Source organism: Acanthisitta chloris, unplaced genomic scaffold, assembly GCF_000695815.1.
Source record: "Acanthisitta chloris isolate BGI_N310 unplaced genomic scaffold, ASM69581v1 scaffold7438, whole genome shotgun sequence".
Lineage (NCBI taxonomy): Eukaryota > Metazoa > Chordata > Aves > Passeriformes > Acanthisittidae > Acanthisitta > Acanthisitta chloris.
The window spans coordinates 60,682-77,947 of record NW_008685292.1 but is presented as its reverse complement, the minus strand read 5'-3'; the positions used below and the strand labels follow the sequence as shown (position 1 = coordinate 77,947).

At 37.9% G+C, this 17,266-nt stretch overlaps 1 protein-coding gene across 4 annotated transcripts in view; it reads right to left on the bottom strand.

The window, feature by feature from the left end:
* The window catches only part of SLC1A3 (solute carrier family 1 (glial high affinity glutamate transporter), member 3), a 63,375-nt gene that overhangs the window by 18,132 nt on the left and 27,977 nt on the right, over nt 1-17,266 (bottom strand). The window lies entirely within an intron of this gene.

Genomic DNA, 17,266 nt, shown 5'->3' with positions numbered 1-17,266 from the left:
GAGCTCTGCATCGGTGAGAATGAGGGTCCTATGAGGACTGTCAGAAATGGAAATGCTCTTTCTCTTCCCAGCAGATGCAGTGAGAGTTCTTCTACTTACAATGCCCCATTGGTCCTTAAAATTTCGAGTAGTCAGTAACTTTCCCTATACTTCATCTGGAGAGCTGCATCACCTGTCTCAAAGCAGTGCTGATGCTTCTTGTGGGAATCAAGCTTTCAATGTGCAAAATGAAAAAAGAAGTCACCAAAGGATCTATTTGCTTAATTATGTCCTTCTATATGGATTGCCTAATCCATATTTCTGCAGACTGCCCACACATTTATAGAGATGCCATCTTTGAACACACAATGGAAGTTCACCACCTTCTGTCCTGGGTATCTGTCTCAGAGGAGAAAGCATTCAGAATAAGGCAAGAGGACTGCAGGAATATAAATAATGTGGAAATATAAAATTAGAATCATGGCCTGGCAAAACTAAATGATTTCTCAGAATATTGTAGATGCATCATACTTCTGTCTGCTTTCTAGAGGAGGAAATATGTGCCACGGAGTTGCAGTGAAAGTACTCTAGTCACTGATGTAACTGAGATGAAGGCTGTGTTCCAAACTCTGATCAAATCTTTAAAGTATAAAACCAATCACATTCTTCATACTTACCCTTTAATTTCATCTAGTATTTGCCTGTCCATTCAGCAGAAACCACTAGAGCCAGTAAGATTTGTAACTACAAAAGGAACTGCAAAGGGAGATTACCAGTTTCATCCCCTGAATCTCTTGGTTTATGTGTGCCATTGTAGTGGAATAGCAAAGTGTTACTGGTACAGTAAGAAACTGAAAATGGAAATCCAAGATTAGAAGCACATGATACTTCACTTCTCTGCTCAGCTTCTCTGTCTGTGAAACTGAATGATACTGTTCATTGTAAGTTTGCATTTATGTTTTGAAATTCTGTGAGGAAAATTATAAATATTAGAAAGTAATAAGTAGTTTTCTTATCATTACAAACAGGAAGCAAGTTCTGTAACCTTCTTATTGGTTGATGGAAGCTCAGATACGTTTTAGAGTCCTCAAAATAATGTAAATATAAAATAATGCAAATATTATTAAACAATGCAAAAAAATAAATAATTTTTTGAGACTCTCAAATCTGATATTGAATTCCACAATGTTTATCTCAGAGATCATGTGTTACAAACTTTATTTTTAAAGTAGTAGTATGAAGCTTAAAATGGAATGTAATTTAAAAAGTGAAAAATGAATGCATACGTACTAGTCCAGTCAAATCCATCTTTGTACATTTTAATTGCTTTTTTCTTGTGTGTTCTTACTTGCTTTATAAAGCAGCAACAATAGTCTATAGATTTTTCTGTTTTAGGTAAGTTTTAAGCTTGGTTTACATCCTGAGCATGAAATTTTAACCTATGTTGTTTGGTAGGAATGTTTGGAAATGCACAGCTCTGGAAACAGTTGGATTCTAGCATCCTGCCCTTGACAGGTAATAGATTTAGGACCAGAAGCTGACCACTGTCAGTCTCAGAGGGCTCACAGGCATATGTGCCTGTGCTTTAACCAAGCCTGATTTGTTTTTGTACTGCACACTTGATACAAGGTTGAGTCTCCCATACTCCAAAAATCACTAGGAGTCAGTGTATGGCATATTTTACCACTAAAGATTGCTGTGTTGAAGGATTAGAGCCTGTTTCTTTCTTGGATTGATTCTGGGATTGAGTGGTGAACCATGTGCAAGTGCTGTGTCAGGGAGCAAGAGTCATGCTCTTGTCTTTGTAAGCTGATTTCCAGCTTGGTTTCCTATTGTGCACTCTGGCTGTGATTACCTAGCTCCTTATTTTAGGTTGCTCAGCCTCGTTCCTGGTTTTGCTATCATATAAATGATTTCTCAGGCTGAACATAGGGAACAGCAATTCCTGTAACTGCTTGTGGCATGTATAGCAGAAAGCTTTCAAAGCAGAGGGACGTCAGACCTAAGTATGAACAAAAGCTATATGAGGAAGAAGCAAGTGCTCACCTCTGAGAGCCTTACTAGGGAGCTGCTGGGCAACCTTCCCTCCCACCACAGTTAATGGGAACTCAGAGAACTGCAAAAGCTTCCAGCATACCACCAACAAGAATTATCTAAAAAATATTTAAAATCTGTTTTTAAAGCATGAGAAAATGAAAGGGGTTGTTTTCTTTGCATTTTTAAGTTGTTGACAAGATTTCTTAGAACTGAGCGGGACTCTGGAAGGGTCCCCAGAGCTTTCATGTGTCACAGACCATTGTATCCTCAGTGTGTCTTTTCACAGTCAGCCAGCAAAACTCCCATTGTCCCCTGAGAGATGTATGTGGCCCTTTCATTCCACTTGCTGCTCTCTCCTCCACACACTGCTGGCTCCAACACCTCTGCCTCCTCTCTTCCTCTCCCCTCCCCATCCCCAGGGGGCCTGGGAAACTTTGCTGTGCCCCCGGTCCCCAAGCACAGGGATGCCTTGAAGTTGTCAAGGCGATCTGGAGCAGAGCCCCTGTAATCTCTCCCAGCGTGTGCACTCACACAACATGAATGGGAATGATTTTTAAAGTATTGATGGGGAGGGAGGGAGGGGGAGAGGGAGGCAGAGAGGAAGGAAGGGAAAAATAAGAAAGACGTGGGCAGGCATAAGTCTGTAAAACTGCAAACAAACCCAAGCCCTTACCCCTGTGCTCTCTCTCTTCATCTACTATTTCCTTCTCTTGAGAACCAACACCATGGATGAAATAAAGACATGACAGGGAGTTCTCCAGAATGTCAGGACACAAAGCAAAGCACTACATTGTTCTTTCATAAAGATGTTACAGAAGAAATGAAAATATTTTAAGATGTAGAAAAGGCAAGGAGAAAATAAGTATGTAATTCAAGAGAAGGAGAAAGAGAGAGAAACAATGCAGGGAAAAGGAGAAAAAATCTACTTAGGGCAATGTTAAAAATTCTGAATTGTTAATCTGGTAGTTCTGATTGCTCACCTGACTTGAACACAGTTCTGCAAGTTGTCATGAACGAATGATTCTAACGAACCTTCCTGAATAGCTACCATACTATAACTATCTTTGTGTTAATTATATTTGTTTATATTGTACTTATGATTCTATACAGAGCTCTAGAATTTACCAATTCAGAATTTTTGCTAATGTTTTTAATTTTCTAGACATTGAAAACATGCTGCACATAATCTATGTGTAACCTTGGATTATACTAGGGCACACTAACACGAAGGGATGGTACTGTACTCCTCAGAAAGATCAAAGGTTAAATATACAGAGCATGTTTTCTTTAGATAAAGAAAGATAAAGCCAATAATAGCTTTTAATCTGCTTGTTCAAGAACAGATTCAAAGGATTTGTTTTAAAAGTTAAAATGTAGAATGCATGCAAAAAATTCTACAGTTTCACAACACTTTCTTCCTTTAATTAGCACAACTGCATCAACTGATTTTTTGCAGAACAGTCCAATATCCTCAAGTCATGAGCTATTTCAGTCAGAGATTTGAGTTTATGCACATAACTAATTTTCCTGTTACTGTACTTAAGAGTTTCTGCCTGTTTTGTTTTTTTTTAGGAAGAAGGAATATACATAATTACAGAATTAGATGGAATATGCATATTTACCACAGTAGTACCTGGTTGGCAGCTGGTATGACTGAGGCACTATTTCTGTGCATAGACTCCTAATCAGCAAAGCATTCTTGGGCTTATATTTGTCCACAATGTTAATCCCTAACTATCATGGTTTGACAAATGAGACCCCTTAACTAGCAGTTTTTAAATGAGATCTTTTCCTTTATATTGCAAAGTAAATAGCATTCCACTGAAGAACTGGGCAAGTAGCAAGATTCATTTTCTTTTGCTTGTTCTAGAAACAGAGTCACTGCTTAGGATTGATTCTAGTACCTTCAAGGATTTTATCATTTCCCAGAGCAAGCAAGACTGTCAGTGGGGGTAGGTGGTATGCATGTGAGCATATGCATATATGCATGCATATAATTTAAGTCTGAAAACAGTTAAAATGCTCAGCTGCTTCTTTTCATATCGAAAGTCCTTGTTTCTGAAATATTTTTGCTGCCCTTTAAAACTTCCAGAAAAGCTAAGAAGTTTATGTGTTTGCTTTCCTGTACTAAAATTCTTGTGTTTGTAACAGAATCTGACATTTCGCCCACAATGTTCTTAAATTTTGGTTTCTTTAAAATTACTTTTTATGCATAATGATGAAAAGTTTAAATATAGAAGAGTTCTGTTGTATGGGGCCTACAATGACCACCTAGTCCAACTGCCTGATGACTTCAGGGATAACCCAAAGTTAAAGATATTAAGGGCATTGTCCTCTTACAGGCTGTGGTCATTGGTCACTTCTCTAAGAAGCCTATTCCAGTGTGTGACCACCCTCTCTGGAAAGAAATGTTTCTCAATGGCCAGTCTGAAGGTTCCCTGGTGCAGTTTGGACCATTCCCACTCATGCTGTCACTGGATACCAGGGAGAAGAGATCAGCATCTCCCTCTCCCCTTCCCCTCCTCAGGAAGCTGCAGAGAGCAATGAGGTCACCCCCCAGTCTCCTTGTCTGCAAACTGGACGAGCCCAACATCCTCAGCTGCTCCTCACAGGACAGTAGTCATTCTGCTCAGTACAAGAGAGACTGTGAGTTCAGAATCCTGGTGCAGGCACTTGGCTGAGGATTCACTGCCATGAGGGCACCATCTGTGGGCACAGGGCAGAACACCTCTAAGTCAGAATTCTGCCAAGATGCAGCAGCATATTGATGAAAATGCATAAAATCATGAACCATTTCTGCATGAGTGTGTATAACAAACAGTCCATTCTGGTACTTATACATGCTGACTATTTGTAATATAAAAAGAGAAGATTTCTATGATCATGTTGAATTCTTCCCTTATTCAGTGTATTAGAACTGAATTGATGGCACTTCCTTGCCAATGTAGATTTTTACATAAATTCCCCTTTAGATGTTTTGTACTTGGTTTTTAAAAACACAACATTATGAACAGAGCATCTTTTTATTCCTAATTGTTTTCCTGTTTACTTTTTACAGTCCCTTCATTAGGAAATTGCAATTGCTTATTAAGGACTCCTATGGTGGAACAGCAATAATGGCAACTGTTGACTCAGGAGTGTTGCCCTAATTTTGTTTCTTTAAGGTTGTCTTTCACTCTCCTAATGAAGCAGTCTCAAATGGGCTACTCCCACCCCCTACATCCAGTAAGCACTGTGTGATGAGTAAACTCTCAGTGTGAGACCATGAGAACAATCCCTTTTGTGTATGTTGATGAGGATTTGTGGAAATGAATAACACTGTGCAAGGTCATGGTAAAATATGCTGACAGAAAATTTGTAAGGAAAAGGAATAGTTAGGTAAAGACAGTGGAAGTATTGCCCGAGTTTAATTAACATGATTAAGCTCTAGAGCTTTATTCTGATAGCAGCTGAACATGTCTTGTGTGGTGCTGAGAAATCCCAGAAAACAGAAGTTAAATTTAACTTTCACAATTGAGTCCTTCACAAGATCAGGCACAAATTTAGTCCAAATTTAGATTATTATTTTTAATAACAGTAGCAGTACAATAGTAAAATGGCAAAGAAAAGAGATATTAACATTTTCAAAGAACTATATGCATTGGTGAAGTTAATTAATATTAAATCAATACAGCTAATGATTCCCTGAAGCCACATAAAATACACCTCTGAAATATAGCTTTGTATGCCTTTTAACATGAACTGATGAGACAAGGTATTCCCAAATCTCAATTTAACTTGTATTTATTTGAATATGCATATTTACAAAATGAAATTAGATATTTTATTATTTTTCCCCCTGGTTCCATTAAGAACACTGGGCAAATATCTCACAGGAAAATTAGCAGTTGTATTTGATCCAAAATTATGTGACCGTGATTAAGCCAAGCTGACTAATGAAACCCATGGCTGGGATATACTAATGCAATTCAAAGAGCCAATTAAATGGCTAAGAGTGGCTCCTAGATGACATGACCTGCCCCACAGCTTTGTAGTCCTGCCCCATCCTTGCCGTCACAACACTATTAACTTTAGATTTTGTAGGGTTAGTTTTTTCTGACTGTGTCATGTGAACACCAGAACTTTTACAAGGGAAGCAGAAGAAGAACTCTCTGGGGCAGAAAACTAGCATTTTGGCATCAGTTTGCTGTTACTTAAAGTTGGTTCTATTGTTAAACTGCATCCTGTGCTTTACGGTAGCAGAACTGCTAAAGCAAGTTAAGCATTCTTTAATTCCTTCTGTTTATCTTTAAGCTGGCTCTGTTCTCACATGGTAGCTGAGCAAACACCACTCAGCATTTGATGACAAGAATTTGGCAATGCAAACTGATAATTGTACTCTTTCTGTTGTTCCTATACTTCTTGATGGACACATAATAGCAAATAGTTTGGGTGCAGATAGTAATGTTTGCTAGCTTCAAATGCATTTCCTCTATCTGTTTCTAGCTCTTGTTAAGGGAAAATATTTTGTAACTGGCTGTGTTACTTCCTCCTTCATCCTCTTGGTTGCAAACACCTGCTCTTCTAGCCACAGTTTATTCATATGAAAGAGAATGTTAATGAAAACATGGTAAGATAATGTTAGAAGGTCATCAACTGTTGTAAATGGAAAAGTCCCAAATAATGTTCAGTGGCTTTACAGTATTCTTACCTTTCAGCTAACCATGAATAACGAATGACCATTTTGTTGTTATACATCACTGATACCACTTTTTCAGTAACACTTCACTTTATAAAACTGCTTGGTTTCACTGCATCAAGATTAATTATTGTCTTGTAAAAAATTACAGTAATCCATGAGGGAAAGTATTTCCTGGACCATCAAGTCTAGGGCTCTGATACAGCAGGCAAATATATTCTATAGTCTCAGTTAAAAATTTACTGAACCTGAGATTCAAACCAGCCACTATTTTTACCCTATTTCCATGGTAGGGTATTCCACAGCCCTACCCTCTTCTTACTTTTCTTATTTTCATGCACAAATAATTTGATTGGACAGTGGCATAATGTCTGGGTGGAGATCAGTGATGAGTGGTGTCCCTCAGGGGTTTGTACAGGGACCAGCACTGTTTCATATCTTCATCAATGACACAGACAGTGGGATTGAGGACACCCTCTGCAAATCTGCAGGTTACACCGAGCTGGGTGATGCAGTAATGCCCATGAAGGACAGGATGCCATCCAGAGGGACCTGGACAAGCTCAAGGAGTGGGCCCATGGGAAACTTGCGAGGTTCAACACGGCCAAATGCAAGGTATTGCATCCGGATGGGGGCAATCCCTAGTATCAGCATAGGCTGAGGAATGAGAAGATCGAGAGCAGCCCTGCCAAGAAGGACTTGAGGGCTCTGATGGATGAAAAGCTGGGCATGAGCTAGCAAGAGAAGCATGACCAGCAAGTTGAGGGAGGTGATTTTCCTCCTTTACTCTGCCTTCATGAGACCTCACCTGGAACACTGCGATCCTCAGCACAAGAAAGGCATACACCTGTTAGACCAGGTTCAGAGGAGGCCACAAAGATAATCAGAGGGATGGAGCATGTAATCTTTGAGGACAATTTGAGACAGTTGGGTTTGTTCAGCCTGAAGAAGAGAATGCTCTGGGGAGACCTTATGACACCTTCCAGTACCTAAAGGAGGCCTATAAGAAACATGGGGTCAGACTGTTTAGAAAAAGAGTCTTTTGATATAGGACAAGGGGTAATGGCTTTAAAGTGAAAGAGAGTAGATTGAGATTAGATATAAAGAACTTTTTCACAATGAGGGTGGTGAAACAGTGCAACATGTTGGCCAGAAAGCTGGTGGCGGTCCCGTCCCTGGGAACATTCACGGTCAGGCTGGAGTGGGCTCTGATCATCCTGATCTTGCTGAAGATGTCCCAGCTGATTGCAGGGAGTTGGACTAGATGGCCTTTAAAGGTCCTTTCCAACCCAAACCATTCTATGATTCTTCCTTTAAAATTCTCTCTGTCAGTGTAAGTCAGTGAGGGCATGAAAGAATTTCATAAGCCTACCCAGACTGTACTTGTTGTTGCTAAAAAACTGTATGCACAACAGACTAAAACATCTCCCAGTAAAATGAAATAATATGGACACTTAGATGGTGCATCTACTGAGCATCACTGATGCTTATGTTTCTAAAAGAAAACTCCTGCAGGATTATGCTCTACTGTTCTGAAAAGTATAGTTGACTTGCTTTTAAGGTTTGCAATATAACAGAATATGCTTGAAGAATCAGTAGGAAAGTGCATTTCCTGAAACTCACATCTGCCTGAGAAGGACCCTGCTGTGGGACTGTTGAGATACTCATTTAACTCTTCGCATTATTCCATCTTTTGCTCACAGTATTGGAATGTGACTAACAATATGCTTTTTGAAGGGAAACTAGGGAGTAATTTATCTTCTTTATGTGTGCTAAGCAGAGCAGGAGGGAGAGGCAAGCAGGGATTCACAGCAAGCCATGGAGCAGTGATTAGTAACAGCTGACAGTCTCAAACCAAGACTCTCTTTCTTTGGTTACCTCATTGTAATAACAGAGTACAAAGAACTGACTGTCTTCAAGCCAAGAATCAGAGACCCAGGAACACAGAAAATAGCAGCTCACAATTTTTTTGGTAACAAAACACTGCTGCTACCTGCACAGTGTAATTCTAAAAAGACATCTTTTATGTCCAGACACTTGGACTGAGCTTTCCTGGAAATAGGTTTCTTCTGTTGTGTGTAAAGCTGATCATTTTCTGTATAAGGAGTGAAAAAAAGGGGTTTCATTTTATTTTTTCATTCATAAGTTACATTTCCCTCTGAAAAAGCATAATGTAACATGGTAAGTTATTTCAGTTTAATTAGGAAAAAAAGTTTATTTTGGTAGCTGATAAGCCAAAACACATTAAATTAGCTTAAATCCTGAAGTGTGTGTTGTTACAAGGCGGAAATAAATATGCTAGTATTTGTAAGACTTCTATTCACCAAGGATGAAAATATTAATTTTTATTTGTTTTGAACATATTTATTGTAAAAACATCTACTTTAAACACAACATGCTCTGCATCCTAGTGATACCTTTGCCTTCTAGATAGTGTTAAGCACCTGAGTTAGTGCTCCATAAAAATCCAGAATGCAATTTCTTAAAATACATGTGGAAGCTTTTAATGTGCTAAAATACTGGTCTGAGTTTTGCAGACTGTGCCTGGAGCTCTTCACAGATGTGTTTTTGTATGGGCAGCACTTATTAAAAGACATGCCATAGAAGTACAGCACTTCTGTTATCTCACTGGCTTCATAACATGGGATTAAGCTGTAAACTGTTTACTATCCTAGGTCACTCCTGACCTACTTTAGCTGCTACTGGAAAAGTAATATGACATACTTGAGAAGGCATATGTGAGATTAGAGGTATCCATAAAGGAATGGTAGCTAGTAATGCAGTCTACTGTAAAAAATTAATTGTATTTACAACTTGGGTATATAACATATGCCTGAAGAGACAATTCTGTTGAATTACTAGAAAAACAGACACAATTCTAGCCAGGGAGGTGCATGATTTAAAGAAAGGAAAATTAAGGTTTCCTCTCTAAAAAAGAGAGAGACATATCTCTGTGTGCAAAACAGCATGGGATTTGGGGTATGGGATTGTTCTGATCTGTAACTTGTCACAACTCTGTTCTGGAGACATCACTTTATCACTCAAAATCTGTATTGTTTATGAGGCAGTTCTTGGCTTCTTCACCAGAACTTCCAATAATAGACTCTATTGCAGTGATAGTGTCTTATTTGGATGATTGTCCACTACAATCTGACACTAGTTAAGTTAATTTTATAGACTTCATGAAGCATCCATTATTTGGAAAGAAGCTGTGCCCACGTGGATGTGACTCAGCTATGATCTGGACTAGTAGCAGAGTGTCACTAATGTATCTGATAACAACCTGGCCTTTGGATTTCTACTTGGAATTTTGATTTTGGCACAATTTGCAAAACCTTGAGATCGTCCTTCTTTGCTAATTCAGCAATTTTGAGCAACATCTCGGTGTGATATTGCCTTTAGATATGTTCACCAAGACTTGGTTTTCTTGAGTAATCTGAAGTGATGCTAGTACCTGCCCACTCACTAAAAAATCTTGCATGGTTTTTGTTGTTCCAGTAGCTACTATCTATTCTTGTACTGGGCTTACTAATAACCAAAACAGCTCCACTTTCTTTTTTTAAGATACCTTGTCAGTGATATAGTACTGGTTTGTGCATCAGTGTCAAACTTAGAAGTGCTAAGTGTTAGTTCATTTTGCCTCCGAGCCAGCAGCTCATTCATCTGCTGCTGTTTTATCCATTGATCTTCCAGAAAACTTATCTGAGCTGCTCATGCAGCTTTCCTTTTCGTCTGTGTTGCACACACCCTGCTGGTGTTTACATGTTCTTGTAATCCTTTTAGTTTATGACATTCCTTCCCATGTGCCATGCATTTTTTTAGTCTGTACTATTTTGCAACAGTATGTATGCTTCCATGGGCTGTTTTGTTTGCTGACTCTTCTCCTCTCACAGTTCAAATATAATTTTAACTTCCACCAAGCTGAGGTGCTTTCTGCATTCACATAAAGCAATATAAATCACTTTGAATTTCCATTCAAAGCTCCATGGTGCTGTTGCTATTCTGCTCCCCATAGTGATATAAAATTAGCTCAGTTACCTATGACAGTGAAGTCAGCAATGTTGATATAACATCTTCTCAGTCAGGGGAAGTTTGTCCTGGAAAACATTGTGCCCGAGACTGTATTGACTTTTGTGCTGGACCTAATATAGTGGTGCCTCAGTTACTCTGACAGTTGGGGCAAAAATAAGATGTACCACTACATAATATCAATCCATGTCAAAAGGAGAGGCAAAGAGCTCTTTCATGCCTCTAAGTCATTATTTGTACTAGAAATTGTGGAACAGTAACTAATTTCACAACACAGTACCTTTGGATTCTCATTTTTAAAAGAATCATGTGAACTTGGATTTGATAATAGAAATACTGCACATAAAGTTTTCTGTGGCATCAAAATTGAATCTTGTATTGATAAAGAATCTAGAAACAATCCAAGACTTCCTTTATCATTTATATTCAAGTCTGTTTAAAGAGTATGGGATCTGATACAGACATAATAAAAAAAAATTACAGACATTTTTAAATTTATGAACTAGTAGCATTTTAAAACACCATTTATAATCCATAAGTTAATAAGAAATGAGAATATCTAAATCCATAACATGATAGCATTTTTCCTTTTTTTTTTCCATAGGAGTAAATTGCAATTTAATTATACCCTAAATCCCACATCCCAAAACAAATTTAGGAAAAAAATCTTTCCTATTTGTGAATTTAAGGTCCTCTGGTAATATGCCATATGAATACTAAGGAGTCATTACTTTAGCTGCAATTAGTCTATTATGTTTTAAATTGTTATAATTTGGTGGTTTTTTTTCACAATTCAGTAATGATGTTAAGGCTCTTCTGAGAACTCATTATGAAAGTGTGGAATTGGAGTTTCATGTGAACAGGCTTTTGTTTTCCTTCTTTTCTCTCCTTTGTTTCAGTGACCTCTTGAACTTTGGGTCACTGATTCAGTTACAGCCTTGCAACATCAAAGCCGTACATTTTTTTCTTTGTATTTCTTCACCTTACAGACTTGTAGGAGGCAATGGAAAGAGGTTAAGACTTTCTTTGGAATGCCTGACAGTAGCAATCAGTGCTTTTTAATAATATTATGAAGCTCTTTTTCAGGATGTTACAGTGCTAAGTACAGCTGAAAAATAGCTTTTGGCTTCCACATTTCAACTGCTATACAGCTGCCATCTGGGCATCATCTGCTTGCAATCAGAATTCAGAATATGAATTTCTATGAGAGGTCTACGATACCAAAGAAAATATCAGCTGATTTCAAACTCAATGGGTGAAAGAGAAGAGGATATTTTTTTTAGGTCACTGTTATTATTGGACTCTGATGTTCTGCAGAACAGAAAAGTATCCTAGTTACATTTTAACAAAGTATTAATCATCCTATCTTGAATTTGAAAGCTTTATTTTCTTAATGGATGTGGGTCCTTTGCACAGTTTCTTTAGCCATGAGACAGATGTTAGTCGGGCTTAGTAAGCTCTCTGACTTTGTTTTCAGGCTTTGGAGAGTTAAGGCATACCGAAATTGTAAAGACTGGACAAAGCTGATTTTCAGTGCAAGAATGTATGTTAATGAAATAGACATTCATTAGGAGAACTCTTGACCAAAACCTACTTTCTCTCTAGCTCTGAAAAGAAACTGGCAAAGCTGGAGAATCTCTGATATTATCTAAGTATTCTAGAAGTGGGTGGTGAAATATCAGAATAAAGTAAGTGTTTAGTTTTGCAGCTGAGTAAAGAGAAAATAAGAGAGCTATTTATGGAGGAAAGAATCAGCATCATTATGTTAATTGTGGTGCACTTCTAGTACTGTGCTCTATTTTTCTTTTTTTTTAATCTACCACCAGTAAGGAGCTAGTAGCATAGTTGTCTGAGGATGAAAAGATATAATTATCTGAGAAAACATTAATACTCTTTTAATATGTAATTATTACAAGCCAAAGTCTGATTCTGAAAATAGGATGAACAGAGGATGTAAATAAATGTTTGTGTAAAGGTACTTAGTCCAAAAAACCTTTTTACAACTTGTGATGTAATTGAAGTCCTTCAGGCTCTTCAGTCAAGCAGAGAGGATGAATATTGCTGAAAGATTAATACCAGATCTGATAAATCAGGATTTACAGCTCATGATCTTCAAGCACTGGAATACCCTAAACGCCAATATGTTTTGAAACATGCACTCTTTGTTGTGTGACTCTTGAGTTTTCAGAATATAGTTAGGATCTATTACTGAGGTTTTTATTCACAACCAGGGGGACAGGAATTTAGTTTGCTTTGATACTTGACTTCCAGAGATGTTGGGTCTTTAGCATTAAAGTCTAAAAGCTTCTGTTGGCACAAAAATTGAACATTGGATTGTTTGCTTCATTTGCTTGTTTCTTCCTCAGTACTAGAACTGAATTGCTTTTCACCTGTATCAACTGTGAAGAATTTTGTCTTTTCTTTCCCACAGGAACCACTTCTTTCACAAGTCTCTCTGTACCTTTCTAGTTTTTACTTCTCATTGTGCATCAACACTGAGATATTTGCTTTTGATAGACTCCTGCAGAGGAAAAGGTTCTTTCAAGATACTACCAATTAAACATGGAACTTTTGTGTCTGATGAGTCAAGGAAATAAAATTCAAGAGCTTACCATCCCAGGCGCTTTTCTTGCTAGTTTGCTAGATATAACTCTGCTCACATTAGCGGGAAATGAAAGTTTGTGATGTACTAAACTGTCTTTTTTTTTGCTAAGTGTACAGATTTCTAAGGACTTTGCATTTGCACTGATTGGAGATGTCCCTCTTTCATAAGGAAATGCCATGCTTTGCAATGTTACACACTTGTCCAAGATCAAAAATACTAAATATTCAAACTCTGTTGACCTGAGAAACAGAGAGAAAGACAACTCAAGAAAAACAAACTTGAGAACAGGTAGGGAGCTATAGAATTATTTGCCCCATTTCTGGAATTTGGATGGCACATGCTACCTTGCATAGATATATAGAAGGGCTTTCAGGTAAGCTGAATTAGCTTTGCTGCAGTTTTCATTAGTGACATCATTCAGTCAAACCTAGGGAGATCAAGTCCTAGAGAAAATCAAAGGAAAAAGGCTCCATGAAAAGGAGGAAAGTGCCATCAGGGACGTCCAAGTAAAATATCTGAGGCAGTGCACGGAAGTGGCAGAGTATGCCCAGACCTAGCCCAAACTTATGCTTTCTAGAATAAACCAACACCACAAACCCCCAGTAATTTCTGGGGCTAGTGGTATGTCACAAGAGTTTTGCATCAAACTTCAGCAGTGTAACAGCACCCTAGACGCACCTGTGTAAAGAAAAACAGATCTGACTGTGTGAGTCTGAAAAAGTTCACATCAAGAGACTCTCCAGCTCATTAAAAGACTGGCAATTCTGTAAGGAGATTGTAGGTTTCAGCAAATATAATTGCCGTGTACACGACTACCTCAGGCAGTCATCTGGAGAAAATGTTGTAACAGAACAATAAGGCAAAGGCACTTTACGCTGTCCTAGCCACATCCCTGCAAAAAGTTATAAACTATGAATACGTACTATGATACTACTGAAAAGCAATTCCTATCAATGAGGTCAGCTCTTAAATATTTGCAATGATTATCTTTTGACAAATTCTCCATGCCTTATGCAACAGCATCATTTATATTTTGTTGCATTCTTTTCTCAAGATCTGAATTGTAGGTTACAGAATATATGCAGAAACAATCTGTAAGGAAAGAAACCATGCACGAATAGTGAAGCCTGGCTGAAAGGAATTGTAGGTGATGCAGGAACTGCTTTGTGACTCTGTAACATTCAACACAAATCCTAGATATTGCTGGTCCTTAGTTGTATCTGTAGTCTCAACAAACTATTAGAGATTTTTGTCCCATGTCTCTGTTTCCTCCTTCTTACCCTCTGTCACCAGTGAGAGCTGTGACATGTGGCCAGACACTAGGATGAACGAGTAACTGGCCAGTCTTCGTCCTCCTGCAGACAATCAAGCATAGCCCTGTCCTGTATGTCTTGTTGTGTACAATGGCTTTCCTCACTCTCCATTGCTCAGAACTCAGGTGGGACATCCAGCAATGTTATCAAGAGACTGATTTTCAGTACCTCTGCCTCCAGGAATGATGATAATGATGGATCTACCTTATATGAGTTTACAATTCAAATACATGTCCAAAGGACAGTACGTATGAGATCCAGTGATTAACTTTGAGAATTAAATGGAACTAATATATGTCAACAACCGTCCATTATCAAAAAATCGGAAAAAAATAAAAGCGCAAAAAAGGATGGAGGACTAATGATAGTATTACAGACAACTGTTTCTGAACAATGACAACTTTCTGCACGTGGTTTGGTCTGCAGTCTGTCCTTCTACAACTATCTGTGTAGCTGATGTAGTTATTCAGAAAGTGCTTTGTGTCTTGTCACAATTAACAGCATTGATGAAACAATGATATGTATTATTTCTGCTGGTGTGCAAGTAGTCCCAGTAATGTTCCTGGTGTTCCCAAAATCCAGCCTCAGGAATTTTCTTGATTAGATTCTTCCAGTCTTCATAAGAAGTTACAGCAAAGACAAACTGACAAGGAAGCAAATATAACGGAATTGTGCCTGTAGGAAATGAGGATGTGGTTCATGGCATTCAGGCAAGAGCTAAACAGGTGAAAGAAGGAGGAAAGAGAAAGCTGATACAGCCTGAATAAAGCCTTTGTGTACCTATGTCTGTGAGTAACTCTTCACAAGTTTCCAGGCCGAGTTTTGATAATGGTCGTTACACTGTTGTTATTTGTCCACTTCCCAAAAGTGGGATAATTAAGAACTACTGATACTGTTGTGCATACTTCTTTCACTCTTTCTTGACATAAGGACTGCTTTGGCTCTTCTGTTTTTAAGTAATTTCATGCCAATGGAGTGAGTTTATGTCTGTTGAAGGTGAGATGATTCTTAGATATTTTTTTCTTGGTTTTGAACTGGTTCTTGAAGAGCTTTTTGTGTAAGAAAGCTGAAACTGTAGACAGTAGTCAGTGCCTTAGAGCAATGGTAGGGGAAATCTTAACAGGTGAAAGCAGAGAGACCCCTTCAATCTGATATGAAATTCTGTGGAGTGCAACAATGGCATAATCCTATAGTAAAATTCATTAGCCCAATGGCTGACCAACCCATTTCTTTGTCCTCAACTTAAACTGACAACAGATTTTTACTGAATGAGGAATGGAAAAAGATAGAGTTATTTATCCTTGCTTGCCCTCCCTGCATCTAGACAGCAGTGGGGACTAGGGCCTTCCTAAATAGCTAGAGCATCAAATTTTACAGTCAATAATAACTGTATCTGTGAACTCTCTAGTTTCATTTTGAAACTATTAACTTCTGGCTTATGTTGCTGTACAACACAGTTTAATTGTGTGAAAAAGTACTTCCTTTCCTTTATTTTAAGTGCACTCCCTAGTTATTTCATTGAACATTCTGTATTTCGCTTATTATGAAAAACAGTTAGGATATACAATAATAAATAGTTATTTCATCTAAGCTTCTGCAAATGATTCATGATTTCTATGGACTTTTACATTAAACTTGTATGGTTGCATCTTTTTCAAGCCAACAGGTTGCAGTCTGTTTGATCTCTGTGTGTTTCACTAGAACTCCATTCCACTAATAAGCCCTGTCACCCTCTTCAGACTGTTCACAGTGAGTCTGAGAACTCTTGCCTCTGTACGAATGCCCATTTCAGAGCTTGTGTTTAGGTGTGGTATAGCTGTAGCATGTTCCCCTTTCCCAGGTGTATTACTTTGCACTTGGCACCATTCTAGTTCCCCCATCAAGTTATCAGAGAGTCATTCATTACTGAAAACATCATTCTTTACAGTTTCAGTCTTCAATATCCTGAACAAAATGCTTGCTCTCAGTGTCCTAATTCCCAAAATGCTGAGGCTTGGGTTTGCATTTTGGATATTTTACTGTACAAACTACAAACCCAAGTCTTTTATTTTCATTTAAAATCTGATATAGCTGATTTCACATTTCATAATGTTTTTGATTTTTTTAATTTTCAGGTCTGTTATATTTCTGTAACCAGCTCATATTTGTTTGTATTAAACTCAAAAATTATTTTGAGATTCCCTAATGCATTTTTAGTTCTTCTGCCCTTGATTGAAATAGAAATGTTAGGAGAGACAGTGTCGATTTACAATGGTCAATCAGTGCTCAGGCAAGATGCTTTAACTCTCACGTGTTCTTCCAAATAGTTTTTGGTTTTTGTTTTGTCAGTGACTTGTCTGTCAGCAAGCAAAGTCTTAATGATATGCATTTGAACTAAGACATTGAAACAAAACTAAGTCTTTGTGGATGGGAGTTTGCTCCCTATTATCAACTCAGCTGGAATCCCATGCAGAATGCAAACTGAATAAAAGTGTAACAATCTGTTATTCAATACTTTGTGAAACTACTATAAGTAATGATCTGCTAACAAAAGCCATATTTTGCAATGAAATTTAAATCAGGCTTTAATTAAGATCTACTAGCAAAGCCAAATTATTTCAGAGGAGTTTTTTAATTCTGCTGTCT